General features: G+C 37.3%; 1 non-coding gene across 1 annotated transcript; it reads left to right on the top strand.

Annotated features, from left to right (window-relative positions):
• The first annotated feature begins 512 nt into the window (after positions 1-512).
• On the top strand, positions 513-584 carry TRNAW-CCA (transfer RNA tryptophan (anticodon CCA)). Its single transcript has one exon. It is a non-coding gene; the product is annotated as a tRNA-Trp (tRNA).
• The last annotated feature ends 17594 nt before the right edge of the window (positions 585-18178 follow it).

Raw genomic sequence — 18178 nt, 5'->3', positions numbered from 1 at the left:
AAGACACGGCAAGAGTCAGGAAGTTTTGATCACAAGCTCCAGTAAACAACAAGTTTTGTAAAAACGTGCACCTTTACAACTGGATACCGAAATTTTATACTCGAAAGTTTTATTCCGATATTTTAAGGGACTGCGTATACAAACCGTTATGCCATATGAAGCGGGAGGAAAACATCTTGTTGAAATATGTATGTGAGTACTAATATTTGTACATATGCAAACGCTTAAGCGCGAATGCAAACAAAAGCTTATTTCTTCAAATTCTAATTTTAGCTTTGAATACAACAACAACAATTGCTATGCTTATCATGTCGCCAGACCTCATGATGCAATTTACTCGTTATTGTACGGATTGTACTTTGCACTTAGTACATAGCTTAGTATGTAGATGAAATCTTATTGTACGACATTAGTGATTTGGTTGGTTTTTTTTCATTCAATTGGGAATTGTTGTTTGTACGAAAGCTTTTTTGATATGTTTCATGTCACGCATTTGCCGAAATGCTAAAAAAGACTCCGTGGCGCAACGGTAGCGCGTCTGACTCCAGATCAGAAGGTTGCGTGTTCAAATCACGTCGGGGTCAAATCAGTTGTTAAATTTTTTAAATAAAATTTTTATTATTAAAGCGATTTTATTTAACTAAAACAAATGGCATATATTTTAAGTATATCGTGTATTTATTTGAAGAGAAAGATGGGTGTTAGTTTGAATGGTTTTCTATAAAAACTTCAAGCGTTTGGTACTGTCAAATAACATTTTTTTTTGGATTAGGATTCCTTTCGAATCGAGTTAAGTACATAAAAAACTTTTGATTTCCATAATTTTGGTTGCACAATTCCTTTAAGTTTTTCTGAAATCAACAAAAGAAAACAAAAACAAGTAAGGAAGGTTAAGCTCGGGTGTAACCGAACATTACATACTCAGTTGAGAGCTATGGTGGCAACATAAGGGAAAATAACCATGTAGGAAAATGAACCGAGGGTAACCCTGGAATGTGTTTGTATGACATGTGTATCAAATGAAAGGTGTTAATGAGTATTTTAAAAGGGAGTGATCCCTATTTCCATAGGTGGACGCCGTTTCGTGATATCGCCATAAAGGGGACCAGGTGTGACTCTAGAATGCGTTTGTACACTATGGGTGTCAAACGAAAGGTATTAATGAGTATTTTAAGAGGGCGTGGGCCTTAGTTCTATATGTGGACGCCTTTTCGAGATATCGCCATAAAAGTGGACTAGGGGTGACTCTAGAATTTGTTTGTACTATATGGGTATAAAATGAAAGGTGTTAATGAGTATTTTAAAAGGGAGTGGGCCTTAGTTCTATAGGTGGACGCCTTTTCGGAATATCGTTATAAAAGTGGACCAGGGTTGACTCTAGAATGCGTTTGTACAATATGGGTATCAAACGAAAGGTGGTAATAAGTGTTGTAAAAGGGAGTGGGCGTTAGTTCTATGGGTGGACGCCTTTTCGGGATATCGCCATAAACGTGGACCAGGGGTGACTCTAGAATGCGTTTGTACAATATGGGTATCAAATGAAAGGTGTTAATGAGTATTTTAAAAGGGCGTGGGCCTTAGTTCTGTAGGTGGACGCCTTTTCGAGATATCGCCATAAAAGTGGACTAGGGGTGACTCTAGAATTTGTTTGTACTATATGGGTATAAAATGAAAGGTGTTAATGAGTATTTTAAAAGGGAGTGGGCCTTAGTTCTATAGGTGGACGCCTTTTCGGAATATCGTTATAAAAGTGGACCAGGGTTGACTCTAGAATGCGTTTGTACAATATGGGTATCAAACGAAAGGTGTTAATAAGTGTTGTAAAAGGGAGTGGGCGTTAGTTCTATGGGTGGACGCCTTTTCGGGATATCGCCATAAACGTGGACCAGGGGTAACTCTAGAATGCGTTTGTACAATATGGGTATCAAATGAAAGGTGTTAATGAGTATTTTAAAAGGGCGTGGGCCTTAGTTCTATAGGTGGACGCCTTTTCGAGATATCGCCATAAAGGTGGACCAGGGGTGACTCTAGAATTCGTTTGTAAGATATGGGTTTCAAATGAAAGGTGTTAATGAGTATTTTAAAAGAGCGTGGGCCTTAGTTCTATAGGTGGACGCCTTTTCGAGATATCGCCATAAAGGTGGACCAGGGGTGACTCTAGAATTTGTTGGTACGATATGGGTATCAAATGAAAGGTGTTAAAGAGTATTTTAAAAGGGAGTGGGCCTTAGTTCCATAGGTGGATGCCTTTTCGAGATATCGCCATAAAGGTGGGCCAGGGGTGACTCTAGAATTTTTTTGCACGATATGGGTATCAAATGAAAGGTGTTAATGAGTATTTTAAAAAGGAGAGGGCCTTAGTTCTATATGTGGACGCCTTTTCGAGATATCGCCATAAACGTGGACCAGAGGTGACTCTAGAATGTGTTTGTATGATATGGGTATCAAATTAAAGGTATTAATGAGGGTTTTAAAAGAGAGTGGCCTTTAGTTGTATATGTGAAGGCGTTTTCGAGATATCGACCAAAATGTGGACCAGGGTGATCCAGAACTTCATCTGTCGGGTACCGCTAATTTATTTATATATGTAATACCACGAAGAGTATTCCTTCCAATATTCCAAGAGCTTTTGATTTCGCCCTGCAAAACTTTTTCATTTTCTTCTACTTAATATGGCAGGTGTCACACCCATTTTACCAAGTTTTTTTCTAAAGTTATATTTTGCGTCAATAGACCAATACAATTACCATGTTTCCTCCCTTTTTTCGTATTTGATATATAATTATGGCATCCTTTTCAATTTTCGATATCGAAAAAATGGGCGTGGTCATAGTCGGATTTCAGCCATTTTTTACACCAATACAAAGTGAATTCTGATAAGTACGTGAACTGAGTTTAGTAAAGATATATAGATTTTTGCTCAAGTTATCGTGTTAAAGGCCGAGCGGAAGGACAGCCGGTCGACTGTGTATAAAAACTGGGCGCGGCTTCAACCGATTTCGCCCTTTTTCACAGAAAACAGTTATCGTCCTAGAATCTAAGCCTCTACCAAATTTCACAAGGATTGGTAAATTTTTGTTCGACTTATGGCATTAAAAGTATCCTAGACAAATTAAATGAAAAAGGGCGGAGCCACGCCCATTTTGAAATTTTCTTTTATTTTTGTATTTTGTTGCACCATGTCATTACTGGAGTTGAATGTTGGCATAATTTACTTATATGCTCTAAAGATATTAAATTTTCTTTTAAAATTCGAATTAAAAAAAATTTTTTTTTAAAAAGTGGGCGTGGTCGTTCTCCGATTTTGCTAATTTTTAGTAAGCAGACATATAGTAATAAGAGTAACGTTCCTGCCAAATTTCATCATGATATCTTCAACGATTGCCAAATAACAGCTTGCAAAACTTCTAAATTACCTTCTTTTAAAAGTGGGCGGTGCCATGCCCATTGTACAAAATTTTACCATGCTTCTATTCTGCGTCATAAGTTCAACTAACTTACCAAGTTTCATCGCTTAATCCGTATTTGGTAATGAATTATCGCACTTTTTCCATTTTTCGAAATTTTCGATATCGAAAAAGTGGGCGTGGTTATTGTCCGATATCGTTCATTTTAAATAGCGATCTGAGATGAGTGCCCAGGAACCTACATACCAAATTTCATCAAGATACCTCAAAATTTACTCAAGTTATCGTGTTAACGGACAGACGGACATGGCTCAATCGAATTTTTTTTCGATACTGATGATTTTGATATATGGAAGTCTATATCTATCTCGATTGCTTTATACATGTACAACCAACCGTTATCCAATCAAAGTTAATATACTCTGTGAGCTCTGCTCAACTGAGTATAAAAAAAAGAAAAGTTGCTGCTTACATTTGTTGTAAATTTTTGTGCCATTTTCGTGCTTTATGTTTTTCTTAGATTCAACTCGAGAATTGCACCCAAACGGAAAACTTTCGTGAGCAATTGAGGATTATTTTATTATAATCATTATTTCAGAATCATTGCGGAAGATGTTCCGGAATCATTAATCAACACGCGGTTTTTTAGGATTATATGGGGCTACCTTTTGGGCGATTTTGGTATTATTTTTATGTCTATTTTGGGATTACTTTTGAACATTTCTAGATAGTTTTCAAGAATAATTGTAGAGCATTTGAAACTATTACCGAATCATTACGAGACAAGTTTGAGTAAATTTTTAAGAATAGGTATAAGGATAAGGATGAGGATAAGGATAAAGAAATCGACAATTTTGATTAAAACGGCGCCCGACTTTTAATTAAACATTTTTGCCTCCCTCGCTTTTTTCTAAACTTCGAAAATACATTCAAAAAAATATCTAAATATCGCATCATAATATAAAGAGAAAATAAGAAATTTAAAATCGCGTGATTATTCATATCAAATTTTCGTCTGCGGCCCACTACGGAGTAAATGCGAAAAAGTTGTCTCAAAATAAAATTTCGCTGTAACGAACAAAAAAAAAAAAAAACATGATAGGCCAATTTTTTGCCGATATAAAAAAGTTGATAAAAATTTCAAAACTAAATATAGAAAAACGTTTGAAAAAAGGTTATTTGGCATTTTTTTTATTGTTTTTTAATTATTAAAAACAAACTAAAAGCCTTTTTTCATTAAAATCAATCTTACTTAACATTTTGAGCTGCAAAACTAGAATTTGTAGGAAAAAAATATAGGCTACAACAGAAGTTTTAATTTTTAAGGTGGCCAAAATGCATGCGATTGATTGGGTTTTTAGTGCATTTTATATGAGCGAACTTTTAACTCATTACAAATTAACCAGAAAATCTAAGGAACTCTCTTTCATATAAACTTTGCTAGTGCCTTTCGCGAAAACTTTTGTTTGAACACATACATATATTTTTTTACATATTCGAGTTCAGAATCTCAAAATCTTTAAAAAATGTGATTTGCAATTAAAAATTTTTATTTTGTTTTTATTTAAAAATTAAAAAACACCTAAAAATGGAAAAATTATGTTTTCAAACACGGTTTGCAATACTTCAGATTGTTGGCGATCCAGCCAATTGTTTAGCACAGTGTATTTATCGTATAAAATAGCCGAAGGCTTTTAAATCTTTATTTAATAAATTAAAAAAGAAAATTGTTACATATTGAAGAGTTTGAAATAAAATACTTACATTTGGTTTTTTCCCAACCGCTCTTTTTGCTTGCACTTATTAGAATAGTGATGAAACAATTCGAACAAGTTTACATTCTGACATGAGCGAGGGTTGCCAATAGAGACAAATAAAATCAAATGTATGCATATATTACGTTAACATTTTTGGGATTAAAACTATTTGGTGGCGGAGTTTTAACACAGATATTATGTAATTTGTAACTATATAAAAAGTCATATAAACTGTAAAGCAGACCAATATCTTCAATATTATTCGTATTTTAAGGTAAAATTTCTGTGCGAAGCGATACCGTACTTTTACATATTCGAGTTCAGCTCCCGAGAAGTTAACTGATGAAGAAGTGAAATTAAGAAACATGAACGCCGTTTGTAAACTTTAAATTTTTTCTTTAATATCAATAACAAAAGCAATTGTATAAACAATATGAGCATGTCTCGCTAGTCAAGTACAGATAATATTTTTGTGTGTCATTTTTCCCAATGGCCGGTTTTTTCCAAATACCTGAAAAATTGGTCTTTCAAGAATTTTTGTTTAAAACTCTAGCCTTAATTGTTGCGAACAAATTTGATTTTGAGACAACTTTTTCCAGTTTTCCCCATTGTGCGGCGCTGGTGTTTTAAACTTGAAAAATTAGTTCGAAATAATACCTTGATATCGTATCATAATATGAATAGAAAATTTGGAATAAAAAAATCACGCGAATTTGAATTTGAATTTTCGCCGGCGGAATTTTTTTATATTATAAATTGGAAATTTTGAACTAAATATCGTGCGATTTTTGATTCCATATTTTCGTATGCGTCGCTTTTTTTAAATTTTCTGGAGTATTGCTTGCAGAGCACGTACCGCTATTTGCAGATTTTGTAAAGTAAAATGCTAAATCAGACTTCAGTATGGTAGCATATAAAAACATGTAAGTATGCTAGTCAAACGTCTTAAAGACGCATATTTGCTCATCCTTTACGTTTAACAGTGAAGTTCAAGGTATAATTTAGGTACAGCTATCCTATAGGGAGCTTATGGAACAAAGCAAACGAAATCAGAAGCTCCTGGCAAAGCGTTCTATATAAATCCGGCCTAACATATTCACATATTTTTACAACGACAACAAACTTTTTCTTTTACCCAAATGGTTTTGTTGTTATTGTTTGCTTAGCTGTCCGTTTTGTTTTCCTTCATATCCTGTTTATCAATAGCCACCATGCCTTTGGGGTTATGAGATTATCGTTGGTGGTGTAAAAGCTGTCGCTAAGCGGAAACGGAAATGGTACGAAATTTATTGCTTCACGCTTGAGTAAAGCGCATGAAGGTGTTGTCAAGCATTAATTTTACTTTTCACTATGGTCCAGATACTGCTAGTGTTGGACTTTCTGTCGGATCTACGTTGGTTGACAATAATGACATGAAAACTGAAAAAAAAAAACGACAAAGGAAATACACCTGAGAAGTTGACAAAGATTTAATGCGCTTTTTGAGTAGTGAGTATGCAGCGGCGGAAAGAAAGGTCGGTCGTGCTGTGATGTGTTAGTAAAACACGTTGGTAGTTGGACATGATGTGAAAGTGTATATAACTCCTCCCGGTCGTACGGCCACTTGGGAAGCTTTGAGACTTGAAACAATTACATTTGACGTATATAGTCAAGTTTTTTTTTTTTCATTTGTTAATCTTTTTTATTCTGCCGCTATGCTTTGAGTTGCCTCTTTAGATGTTGCTGTGTGTGTGTGCCTCTGGCACTTGCATGACAGTCAAATGCAGGCGGCGATGTGTTAAGTGTAAATGCGTTGAGCGTTTTACAGCTCATAAAAATCTATTAAATTATTCAAATGCACATCAGACATTTGGAGCTTAGTTATTGTGAAGTATTGCGCTTAAAAAAAAATCGTAGTGACAGCTATAGGTTAAGTGAAGGAATGTTGAATGGACTAGAAATAAAAAAAGGAATAAAGATCTAGGTGGAGTGGCATGCGATGCAAAATTATCACGTTCGCTGGCAGAAAACTTTGCTTTATATAATAAGTATGTATATATAACAGTTTCTTTAGCATTTTGAGAAGTACAAGTATATACATACTTAAAACATATGTAAGATCATGTAAATATGTATGAAAGTTTTAGTTTTACTCACTCAGGGTATGGAACTCAAATTCTTTAGTTTTATTTTGTCCAGCCATTCTGATATATTTCTGTACACTAGCCTTTAGCGAAACTTGCAAGAGTTCCGCAGCTGCAATTTGTCCTCGAGCTACTTAAAACCACTAACAAAAGCAGTTACTTGCCCGTTACTTACGACTTTTGAGAAGGTTCATGGGTTAAGAGCTTGGCGAATTGCATGCGCTTTCTTTATTATATTAAGACTCAGGTACGTGCTGAGTATATGAATTTCTGGCTGACTTTTAAAATTTTGTTGCGAAATGGATGTGGAATTTAATATTAAATTCTTTGTATGATTCCAGTTTAATGGGGGAGGAAGAAATGGATGTGCATACTCCAAAGTACATCCATTTTTAACACGCTTATATTAGCTTTACTTGTATGTATGGTTGTTTGTAACTCTCTAGGCTAGGCGCGCAAAGAAGAGTTAGACCCATCTAGCGGCAATTATTGAAGACTCGCAGCAGTGGTTAAATAACTCAATACAAACGAGTTGTGCTTAATAGCGGAGACACGAACCTCGGTGCTGTCTACATCAAATATCTAAGTGGATTATAGATACTAAAACGGCACCATATTTCCATGTTTTTTTTAGTTTTTTTAAACTTTATATTATTTGTTATATAGCCAAGCGGCTATAAAGGCCTTGAGCTCAACTACAGTGCGATCGAGGGTGGTCTGGGTGTGCCTGACCTCACTTGCGATTGCATCAAATTATTTTACAATTAAGATTATCTTGGTCCCGGGTCAAAGTGATATTCCGGGTAACTGCCAAGCGGATCTCTTGGCCCGAATCGGTACAACTGAACGGGATGAAGTTGGCTGTAGGGATTTCGGGATTCCGCTAGCCACCTCTGGATTGCTCTTCCATAGCTGGGCCTCGAGTAAGCTCAGCAAACGTTGGGCGGACACTACGTCTTGCAGGGTAGCAAGATCTTTCTGGCCGAAAGTGGATGACAGGACGTCTGCTGAAATGATTGGGTTCACTAAGGCTCACCTATCAATGGTCATTGGAGTTTTGACAGGGCACTGTCCCATGGGTATCCATGCGGTACGTCTCAATATATTGGAAACTCCATCCTGCTGCAGCTGTATGGAGGATGATGTGGTGGAATCACCAAATCACTTTATGCTTGATTGCCCAGCTTTTGCCAGTACTAGGCGAAAGTATTTCGGTCGTGACTCACTTGGATCTCCCGAGGAGCTACCCAAGGTTGAGATCGGGATCAAACGGAACTTTATCGTTGCTACCCAACGATTTTCTAAGTAGTTATATCTACGTCACCGTTAGTTTAGTTTATTATATGTGGTATCACAACGGACCGTCATGTTGTCCAAGTGAGCTTCCCCTATCAGGGAACCTAACCTTATTTATTATAAAATAGTGTTTTCAACTCCATAACCCACCGTAAATGAAGGGGACTGGTTACTCACTTTAAACATAAGCCGCGTAAATTTCTGAAGGAATCGTCACGCCTGTACTTTGTCCTTAGTAGTGACGAACTAAAATTGCAAAAAGTTGATATACACATAAAATCTTAATAAATAGTACACAGCTGAGATATTAAACATATATGTATATGTATATACATATGTATATATGATACTCTTACGAATATTAGCAACACTAAGGGGTACTGCCATCTCTAAGCCGATGCTAAACAGCGCCTTGTATACACATCCATAAATCAATCATTATGTATCTACATAAACGAGGAAATCAAAGAGTATAAAAGGCAGCGACAGATAGAGGCGCGAGAATCAGTTTCAATTATTCAAGAGTTTAGTGATTCGAACTTAGCAGAAGGTTTCAAATAAGAGGATTTGCAAGTAAATACGTTACAATGCGTTTAGGGAGGAATGTCACGAGCATTAAATGATATAAAAGGTGGAATAAACAACTTCTAAACATGCAAATATCGCCTGTCGTAAGCAGCTATAAAACAATTCAAGGTCTTACCCAGTCTCGTTAAAATTTTGCCGCTTTTCGTTAGATTTTGGCATTAACATATACATATAACAATATATTTAAAATTTCCCTACTTTGACCAAACATATGTATGGATCTATGGTGGTAATGTAAATACTGTTACGAATATTAGCAACATTAATTGGTACTGTCATCTCTAAGCCGATGCTAAACAGTGATATCATGCACATCCATAAATCAATTATTATATATCTACATAAACGAAACAATAATTATATCTACACATATGTACGTACACGCAGCGGAGAAGCAACGCACAAACACATGCATATATCTTATCTGAGGTGCTCACAAGAGAGGGCAATAATTTGTGCAGGTATTACTCACGCGCATATGAGAAGCCAGAAACAGTTGTGGCTGGTGATTTTGTAGCTGACAACTACCTAGTAAGTTCTGGAATGGAAAAGCCTAGAAGTATGCAACGAGAAATCAAAAAGTATAAAAGGCCGCGACAGTAGAGGCGCGAGAGTTAGTTTCATTTAAGCTATCAATCAGTTGAGTTAAGCAAGCTATCAGTAAGCGAAGTATAAGTGTTATTGTGAAGTACTTTAATAAAGGTTATTTTTGCATTATTGAAGATTGGAGTTATTTATTCAACAGTTTGGTGATTCGAACTTAGCAGAAGGTTCCAAATAAGATGATTTGCAGTAAATTCGTTACAATTGGTGTCAGAAGAGGAATTGTTCAATAAATTCTAGAGGAAAATAAGGACATGGCGAAGTTCAGTGAATTGGAGATCCAGCAACTGAAGAAGGAGTTGGAGTGCCGTGGATTGAATACAACCGGCATTAAACTCGAAATTCAGGCACGACTACGAGAGGCAATGGAAGCAGAAGGAATTAACGTGGAGGAGTATGTCTTTCATCTTGATGTCGACGAGACAACAACAAAAATTGAAGAGAAAAACGAAATATCGCAGACAGTTACGAGCACAGACTTCAACATGATATTTTCTGCAATAACTGCTCAAACATCGACAGTGGCATCTCAGCTGGAATCGCAGGAGACACGTTTAACATTCAAGATGGAGGCACAGGAGGCACGCATTTCAGAAATGTCGACACAAATGTCATCTCAACTGGCATCGCAAGAGACACGCATAACATCCAAGATGAAAAAACAACTAGAATCTCAGGAGAACCGTATAATAGCGAAAATTGAATCACAGGAGACACGTATCTCAGAAATGTCGTCAGAAATACCATCTAAAATTGAAGCACAAGAGGCACGTGTATCAGAAATGTAGACACAAATTTCAGCACAGGTATCATCGCAGATCTCTGCACAACTAGAATCGCGTATGGAAGAGAAACTAACGCAGTTTCAGTAAGGGTTCAGTGGTGGAAAAGATAAAATGGAGGCCGAGATAGATGCTTTAAAAGATCGTATTCAGGTGTTATACTTGAACCGTCCAATAACGTCAACGTCTACTCTGAAGGTAAAATCCCCAACGTTTGTTGGTTCTGTTCCTTTCCAGGTATTTAAGCTCCAATTTGAGAAGACGTCGGCAGCGAACAACTGGAATGCTGAAGATAAACTTGCAGCTCTGTTCGTGGCATTGAAAGGGCCAGCAGCCGAAATCCTACAGACGATTCCCGAAGGAGAGCGGAACAACTATGAAGCAATGATGGCCGCTGTCGAGAGACGTTATGGAAGCGAGCATTGAAAACAGATATTCCAAATTGAGTTGCAAAACCGTCAACAAAGAGAGAATGAGACTTTGCAGGAGTTTGCCCCGGATGTTGAAAGATTGGCTCATCTCGCAAATGCGGACGCACCCGTGGAATACACCGAGAGGGTAAAAATTCAGAGTTTTATAAATGGCATACGGGACGTGGAAACGAAGCGAGCTACATATGCAAACCCAAAGCCAACATTCGCAGAAACGGTTTCACAAGCTTTGATTCAGGAAACAGCGTCGCTTCTGTGTAAGCCAGTTTTCAAAGCACGCCGTGTGGAAGTAGAAAGGCCAGAGTGGTTAGACGCAATATTGGAGGCGCTGAAAGGATCGCAAAAGCGGAGTGAGAGAGTTATCAAATGCTTCAAATGCGGGAAGCCCGGTCACATTGCACGTCATTTCGATCTTGATCCTAGTGGTTGCAACAGCATGAGTGATCTTAATAACAAAGCTGGAGGAGATGAGCAAGAGCGTGCCATATGTAAAGATCAAGAGCTAGCTCCAACTGTTGAATGTCTTGTGATATCTATCTCACCAATTGGAAGAGAATTGAGCAGTCTTGCCGTCAAAGGAAAGCTGGATGGCAAGGGGCGTGTACTGACTGTAGATACGGGCGCATCTCACTCCTTAATCCGATCTGATTTGGTCAATAGGAGAGTAAAGCCATTACCTGAAGCAAGGTTGCGTACGGTCACAGGCAAGTATAACCAAGTCCAGGGAGAAGTAATATGTGAAGTCTTAATTGGGAAGGTCATGGTTCCACACAAATTCATTGTGGCGGAGATTATTGATGAAGTCATATTGGGAGTGGACTTCTTAGTTGACCGTGACATCAGGATCGATATGCAGAGAAGGATTATGCGTTATAAGAACCAGGATATACCACTTAACTTCAGTTTGGCGAAAGGGTTCAGTAGTAGTCAAGTACTGGTGGAGAAGACTCGACAAAGACCACGAAAGTCAAAGGCAAAGGTTGATAGATCGAATGTGCCAAATAAAGCAAAATCAAAAGTACCTGCGAGAGAAACACTGGCATTAACAAAACTCAATGGACGCACAAAAACGGAGCAACGAATTTCCCAGAAAGAATGCGAGGGTAGTTTCGAGCCGGAGCGCACTACTGTTGTGAAACGTCAAGACGATACTGATGATACAAAGTTAATCCGTCAAGATCAAGCTCTGTGAAGTAGTTCTTCATTGGCCAAAGAACATAGTGTGAGGGCACGGCCCAGGGTAATGAGTAGTAAGATGACACTCTGGCATGACAAGAACTTTAATTCGGAAGCTTTCTTGAAGGGAGATTTGGTACTGCTATACAACCCTCACCGGCGGAATGGTGTTCCATCCAAATTTCGGTGCAGCCCGTACAAAGCTGTGAAGAAGATCAGTGATACCATGTAGCGCATACAAACCATTGGGAAACTACGAAATAGAAGAGTGGTACATTTGGAGATGCTAGCAGCGTTTAGATCGAGAGAGTTGTCTGATCGGGACGATCAGACTTAGGTGGAGGGCAGTGTTACGAATATTAGCAACACTACTTGGTACTGTCATCTCTAAGCCGATGCTAAACAGTGATACCATGCACATCCATAAATCAATTATTATGTATCTACATAAACGAATCAATAATTATATCTACACATATGTACGTACACGCAGCGGAGAAGCAACGCACAAACACATGCATATATCTTATCTGAGGTGCTCACAAGAGAGGGCAATAATTTGTGCAAGTATTACTCACGCGCATATGAGAAGCCAGAAACGTAGTTGTGGCTGGTGATTTTGTAGCTGATAACTAACTAGTAAGTTCTGGAATGGAAAAGCCCAGAAGTATGCAACGAGAAATCAAAAAGTATAAAAGGCCACGACAGTAGAGGCGCGAGAGTTAGTTTCATTTAAGCTATCAATCAGTTGAGTTAAGCAAGCTATCAGTAAGCGAAGTATAAGTGTTATTGTGAATTACTTTAATAAAGGCAATTTTTGAATTATTGAAGATTGGAGTTATTTATTTAACAGTTTAGTTATTCGAACTTAGCAGAAGGTTGCAAATAAGATGATTTGCAGGAAATTCGTTACAATACGAATAATAAATATATTGTCAATTTCGTAAGGGTTAAAATTTTAAGCAACTTGTTTATATTCAGCGTGCTTTGCAAACAGAGTATATTAACTTTGATAACGTAATGGTTGGAGTGGAACACCTTTTTATTTACGGATATAAAAACTTTGAAAATTTCTTCTTTCAATGTGGACGTGCCGTGCCAGGCCCTTTTTAAATTTTTTTTTTAAATTTCTGTTTTTGGTCAAAAAGTTAACCATGATAACAAGTTTCAGCTCCTACTTATCTTGGTAATGTATTATCGCATTTTTCCCATTTTTTGAAATTTCAATATACATTGTTTTAAAGTGGGCATGGTCTTTGTTAGTTATCATTAGGTGAATGTATAATGGTAAGGAAACCCTCCCTGCCAACAACATGATGAGTTCAACTGCTGGGATTTATGGCATAGAAGACTTTTGAAATTTCATCTTCTAAATGAAGGAAATGCCATGAAAATCAAAAATTTTTGCAAATTTCTATTTTTTATCGCAAGGTCAACTCACGTATTAAGACTCATCAGTTTATCAGTCTTCTACAATGAATTATTGCATTTTTTACATTTTTTAAAGTTTTCGATATCGGAAAATAGGCGTGGTTATCATGCCATTTAGCCCAGATTAGGCCCAGATAAGCCAGCTTTCTCAATTGTTACTCAAGGTATCGTGTTAACGGACGGACAGACGGATATGGCTAATTAAAAATGTTTTCCATGCAGATTATTTTGATGTAAGGAAGTCTGTATTTTTCGCATTCCTTTATGCCATCGGCGGCCACCGTGGTGTGATGGGTAGCGTGCTCCGCCTATCACACCGTATGCCCTGGGTTCAACTCCCGGGCAAAGCAACATCAAAATTTTAGAAATAAGATTTTTCAATTAGAAGAAAATTTTTCTAAGCGGGGTCGCCCCTCGGCAGTGTTTGGCAAGCACTCCGGGTGTATTTCTGCCATGAAAAGCTCTCAGTGAAAACTCATCTGCTTTGCAGATGCCGTTCGGAGTCGGCATAAAACATGTAGGTCCCGTCCGGCCAATTTGTAGGGAAAATCAAGAGGAGCACGACGCAAATTGGAAGAGAAGCTCGGCCTTAGATCTCTTCGGAGGTTATCGCGCCTTACATTTATTTTTTTATTTTTATGCCATTACGTACCACCGTTATCCAATCCAAATTATAACACCCTTATGTACAAATAGACAAAAAGGAACAGAGAAATCAAAGAAACGCATTAAACTGCTCTGATAAGCTAATACTGGATGTAGCTCAAATAATTGCTAAGTATGCGACATTAAAAGAGTCAATCAAGTAGAAACTAAAGGCTAGTCAGCAAAAAAATTGGGGTGGAAATTTGAGAAAAATTCGGAATGTGATGGAAAATTCACAATCTTTTTTTATATAAAGCGTACATCTTCTTAGTAAAATAACAACAAACGGCTCATTAACTCGAAAAGCAGCTCAATGCATTTGGCTCAAATATGTACAGGCGTTGATGCTGAAGAAGCCTCATCTGGCTGTGGCTTAGGCCGACAAAATCAAAACGAAATATATAAGCAATCAAAGCGAAATATAATGGCGTGTTCATGACAAGCAAGTAGAGGCAAAACCTAAGAATAAGAAAACAGCGTTTCACGCAGGAACAAAAGAAGCGGCATACAAATGGAATATATTCTAAAATACTCTTAAGTAATTGTCCAAAGTTTTTTGCTTATTGGCTACGTGCCAAAACACTGCCATCGACAGGCCTAAGTGCTGTTTTTGTCAAAAAATATTTAAACTGAAAATAGTTTTGTAGTGTTAATTTGCATGTACACTTTTTTCCACTTACAATATTTTATTGTTGTCACAGCTGTTTTTGACAGGTGCGGAAAAGAACAATATAATGTTCGTGTAAGTAAATATTACGGGACGCAACTGGCACGATGTTAAAAAAAAAAAGATTTTCTTAATTTTACTCCATGAATAAATAGAACTTAAGCGCATTGAATACAGTAATTGGCTTGGCGGTACAAAAATAGGACTCAATTTGATCTGAATACATTACTGACTCTTATAGAAGTACTTTTTTTTTGGAATTCTTATAAAATTTATGCAAAAAAAGTCACTTATCAACTAAGCATTCAGAAAAAGGTGCCAACTTTCAATGATATACATATATGTACATAAGGTCCAGCGTGGATGAAAAACTGATCTCCCCAACACCACATGCGTATACCGAAAGCAAGTCGGTAGACTCATCGCGTTGTTATAAATATAGAAAGCCTTGCAGTATAAAGAGCACGTCTTAGGAGTCTTCTTAGCCATTGACTTGGCTTTCGACATTGTCTCTAAAGGCGCGATCGTGGATAGTCTGAATTACATTACAAGCTTAATAGCAGTGAGATTACTTCAAAATGAGAGTTGTGGCATGAAATAAGTGGACAGGGGCACGTCACAGGGCGGAGAATTACCATCTCTTCTGTGGACGCTGGTTACCAGCCAACTGCGGCTTGACGAAGGACCCGTCAAGTTTATGGCGTATGCAGATGATGTTGCAGTTGTCATATCTGGAGAGTGCACTCCAACAATCTGCTCTTTGATCGATCAGGCTCTTCGGGATATACATACATGCCTCAGCATCTTATGTCCGGCTGACCGCCAACGCAGATAAGATGGATATGGTTTGTTTACTAAGAAGGAATAAGATCCCAAGTTGGACTACACTAAAACTTGGAGGCGCGACCATGCAGGAGAAACCATTCTAGACAGTAAATTGTCATGGAAGTTCAACGCGGATGAGATAGTGACACATTATGCATGTAAAGGAAGTCCACCTTATTACATATTCGAAGGGACTTTTAGCGCCAAAGTAGTGGAAGGAGTAGGGTCTGGGGAATGCTGTGCTGATCCGGAAATAAACGATCAAGCACGTTTTGTTCTCTTGCCCTACGCTCGCCAGGCTAGGAGTTATAGATCTGTTAGATCTAAAAACAGCAAGTGAATTAGAAATCTTCTAGTATTTGCAAAAGGAAGGGCCTTAGTTATTTCTTAAAATAGGCCCTGGTTTTTGATATAGTTTTTCAGTTTGGTCGTCAAGCAAACTTCTGGTAACACTATGAACTAATTCAGTTTATGTGAGATCCAAATGCGCCGGCCAGCTTAATCTAACTTTAAAGTAAATTTTAATACACTCTTTTAAACTCTTTGTTTCACCGCTCAGATTGCCATATTTTTTAAATTTGCGTTGATAAACCTGAAACGGATGCTTTTTATTTAAATAAATCGTCTACTAACCAATACTTCATATATTTTTCAAAAGCCGCCATAATCTATGAAATGTACGTAATTACAAGCACAAACACGAAAGCGAAAATTGATAAAAATGTAATCAAGTCCACCGAATTTCCTTGTTACAAATTACAACAAGTGTCAAATGACTTTCAAATCGAAGTACCTGAAAACGTTTTTCATTGAAATAAAAAACCATAAACTGCATTGACGCTACGTGCTAGCGAGCACAAAGAGGAGGGAAGGAGAAGAACACCTTGCTGAGTAAAGCAAAACTAACCTTTGTTGTGGAACAAACAGCCATCATTTAAATCCTAAAAATGTTTACTGCCTTTACCACATCGATTTATCCATAGCAAAGGTTACACCGATAAAGCAGAACTGTTGTTGTTGGTATTATAAAATCAACATGACGCTCAATAGGCTCTTTTTATTGAGTGTATTATGAGCTGTTGTGTTAAATCCGTATTTGGTACATTTGCCTGGCTTGAAATCAACCTCATGTCTCGGATGCTTAAGCCTTGATGGTGTTGCTGTAGAGGGTGTTGTTGATAATGTTGTTGATTGCCTGCCAGTGAATAAAAGCCCCGTCACATAAGTAGTGTTTCATATAGATGCGTTGAACTCAATCTTATGCATTTTAAGTAGATTGCACGTACTTTAATGGAGAATGGCATATTGAGCGACACTGGCGCCATCTTACATGAAAAGTAGCAACTTTTGTTGCAAGAGAAACATAAGAAGAAGAATTTGACATTTGGTTGGTAGCTTTTCTAACATTTTTCGCAATTAAAAACTGAAATATAACAAATGAATACGACACAAAATACTATGTTAGCAAGTATTTTTGTTGTACAGGGAGAATGTTTATAACAGTGGTTCGCGAAATTTTGTATGTGAATGGGCAAGGCGTAATAAACTTCAATTGCCAAGTCTGAAGTCATTTCATATTTATAAACGCAAAATCTTGGGTGATTGTGGCGATGTGACTGGATTATATAAGCTTGTGTTACTGCATTTACATATATGAAAAATTCTATTCTGCCGCGACCTTAAATGCCAGTAAGTTGTCAGTTTATCTGTGCGATCCTATGAATTTGCTTATGTGGTTGTAGTGTTTTTGAATGTATGTGTGTTTCAAAGTTCTTTGTACAATTTGGTCGCGTGACATTTGGCACATTTGCATTGATTTCCAATTTGATTTCATTTTGGCAGATTTTTTTATTGTATTACTTGAAGTAGTAGTGATGGCGCCATTGACGTTGGTAGAATTATTGGATTATGTGGCACTTTGATCGGATATGTGGCTGCTTTGGAAATGTTTACTGTCGATTTGGTGGCACAATGATTCGTTGCACAAACCAAATGAGGCACGCTGCTTCTCGTCCTTACGGCTGAAGAAATAAAGAAGAATTGTAGCGTACAGAGCAAATGAAACTCACCAAAAAACGAATGATAAAAATCAACCATTAAAAGTTGTGTCGGATAAGGCAAGAGAAACCAAAGGAAAAACACAAAAAGTAAAAAATTATCGAAGTGTTGCTGGCATTGATGGAAAATATCAAATTTGCATTTTGTAACGGCGGCGGCAGTCATAAGGAGACAGACATTAGCTTTATATCACCATATGGTTGTTCAAAAAAATGTGGTCTGCATTTTTAAAATATTTGTAAGTGCATATATAAATTTGATAAGATATTATTTTATAAGAAAACCTCGATATTATTAAAAAAAAAATTGCTAGAATTTTACTTTGCGTAGGTTTAGCCGACTTTCTGCAAACCTTCGTAGGTTTTTTTTGGTTATTTCCTGCAGCTGGC

The sequence above is a fragment of the Eurosta solidaginis genome, chromosome 4 (assembly GCF_040869045.1).
Source record: "Eurosta solidaginis isolate ZX-2024a chromosome 4, ASM4086904v1, whole genome shotgun sequence".
NCBI classification, from domain to species: Eukaryota; Metazoa; Arthropoda; class Insecta; order Diptera; family Tephritidae; genus Eurosta; species Eurosta solidaginis.
The sequence above is the reverse complement of the archived record's forward strand: the minus strand, read 5'-3'. Positions and strand labels throughout refer to the sequence as shown.